This window comes from Equus quagga, chromosome 22, assembly GCF_021613505.1.
Source record: "Equus quagga isolate Etosha38 chromosome 22, UCLA_HA_Equagga_1.0, whole genome shotgun sequence".
In the NCBI taxonomy this organism is placed as follows: Eukaryota; Metazoa; Chordata; class Mammalia; order Perissodactyla; family Equidae; genus Equus; species Equus quagga.
The window spans coordinates 23795711-23798275 of record NC_060288.1 but is presented as its reverse complement, the minus strand read 5'-3'; the positions used below and the strand labels follow the sequence as shown (position 1 = coordinate 23798275).

The window sequence follows — 2565 nt, the reverse complement described above, 5'->3', positions numbered from 1 at the left end:
ATGGTGGTGGAAGCTTCACAGTTTTTGGAAGGGACCTGGAAGTTGCTGGAGGCTTGGTTCTCCAGGTAGCAACCTCATACAAACCGAAGATCTGGGGATGTCCGCACCAACCCGAGATCCCATCAGGGCATACTTTTGAAGGATGTGCAATGTTCAATCATAAGTGTGACAAAAACTGACAAGCAGGAAGCTTTTGTGCTCAGTGACAGTAGCACGTTTGTCTCTAGGAGATGTTTCATTTTGAAGACATGTGGTACCACCTTTTTCTGAAAGCACTAGTTCCCCCGTTGAAACTTGCTAGGGTTTACAGTGGGTTTGACTCCATTCAAAGCTTCTTTTACTCTCCTAAGCATTTCATGAAGCCTTCTCACCAAGGGTACCCACATCGGACTTTCCAGGAAGAGATAGTGTTTCTTAATGCAATTCTCCCAAATGAAACTGTGTATTGTACGAGATGTAGGAATTCTGATTGTCGGTACTTCTGTACTTTGGTCCTAGAAAGTTGGGTGATGTGTCAGCGGGATCAAACCCTGGAAATTCTGCTGAGTAAGCTTGACTCAGCAGTTATGGAGCAGTTCTATATGAAAGATGGTATTACTGCAAAGGATGTCACTCATGAGAGTGGAATTCGTGACCTGATGCCAGGTTCTGTCATTGAGGGCACTCTGTTCAATCCTTGTGGGTGTTCAATGATTGGAAAGAAATCAGAAGGAACTTAGTAGGCTATTCACATTACGTAACTAGAAATTTTTTCTTAGCTTTGAAATCAGCTTAAGTCAGACCTCCTAGGATGACCTGATCAGAAAAGTTGGGGAAGGCTTCAAGCCAGGAAAATGTGTGACCCCCTCCATGTAAATCAGAGTTCTAAATGTGGCACATTGCTTTCTTGACTCCAGAAAACTGAAGGTTTTAAATGTCTTGATTGCCAGAATGCTATGTCCAATGATTACAATTCTGTTTTCACCAATTTTGCTAAGCAGCAGCAACAACATCAGAGTTAATGAAGAAAAATGAAGAAAAAACACAAAAAGAGGACACGCATAGAAGAAAGACGTGGCTCTTCTTTAGATATTGATCCTGGGTGCTGTTCTCTTCATAACCACCACCTTGTAGTTGCAGAAAGCACTAGATGTAACGACAGCGTAATCATTTTGAATTGTGTGCATTATTATTTCAAGAACTTAGATATCTTGCACAAATGCTGTCTTCTGTGTTTAGATATCCTACTCCACTCTTGCTGTGAAACTGAAGTGCTTGTAGAAAATCTTTTTATGATGGGAAACTTTACAACGCTCGTGAAAACAATTCAATTTGGATTACGCACAGTGTAATATTCCTCGAAGTGTCATCCAAGATTCCCCACAGACAAGGCTTCCAGCCTCATCAGGTGTTGGCCTCAGCCTAGCCATCCGGGACTGTTCTATTAAATTGCTGCCAGGACTTTATACCCAGTTACCTCCACTTTCTAGAACGTATTCTCTACTAATGTTATTGAAACCAATTTCTACTTCATACAGATGTTGTTTGCAACAGCAATTAAAGGTTTTCTTCCACGAGTCAAGTGCACTTAAGAAAATGATTGTAGTTATCCATTTTGTGTGTTACTATTTTAGCATTATTGCTTCCTGCACTTCTATCCCTTTAACTGATTTTGTTCCTCACCATGGTGTCTCCCCTCCATAGCCCCCTCCCCCAAGAAAGCAACACACTATTACACTGTGGGTTTATACTAATCTTGTATCCCAGAGTGGGAAGGAGGGTGGAGCCTGAACTTAATTTTCTTTTAAGGTCAAGGGAGTTTGGCCTCTTTTTATTGGCATGGGCTCTTTTGGGAGATAGTGATAATAAACTTCTTGTGTTGGTTAGCAGGGAAGACAGGTAGATGGATACTGGTATATGCTCGCTGAACTGTATGGGAACCACGCGCCGTTCTGTGCTCCCTAGTAAATGAGATTAGCTTCTTGCGAGTACCGTGCCCTTACTAACGTGCTAAGCAGTAGTATCAGAGAATTGTTAACACTAAGTTTATCAGCAAGGAGATTTGAGATAAGGTTGTATTGGATTCAATAAGTCAAGTCAGCTCAGATCATTCACGTTAACTTTTATTTTAGCTGCCATTCCCACTAGTTTCGATTAATATGCCATCAACTTTGGTTCAAAGCAGAATCAATGTCTTTGCCATCTTGTGACTGTGATGGATGTGATAGTGCTCTGACTTCATCTGTTCCTCTTATTGGTATTTCTTTCACCATGGTTTCGTAGGATCAGGTGAATGACTGCCCAGGATCACAACAGTTCAGGTTTGTCAGACCTACACATTGAAGCAGAATGCTCTCCATAATACTTAACACACAAAATTCCAAAATGGTCAATGGGAAATGACTAGAAACACGAGCTTTCAAGAGTTGGCATCTTTTAGCTATATTTGCAAATACCATGAGATTTAAACAGCTGAGAAAACAACGAAGTCAACTGAATTTTGCATTTTGTCTTATCCTCACAAAATCTTGTTGATCCTTTCTGGAATGATGCAGTGACGTTTTTGTTCTGTATTTATAAATGAAA

At 40.7% G+C, this 2565-nt stretch overlaps 1 pseudogene; it reads left to right on the top strand.

Annotated features, from left to right (window-relative positions):
- On the top strand, window positions 1-1052 carry LOC124231833 (S-adenosylmethionine decarboxylase proenzyme-like; annotated as a pseudogene).
- The last annotated feature ends 1513 nt before the right edge of the window (window positions 1053-2565 follow it).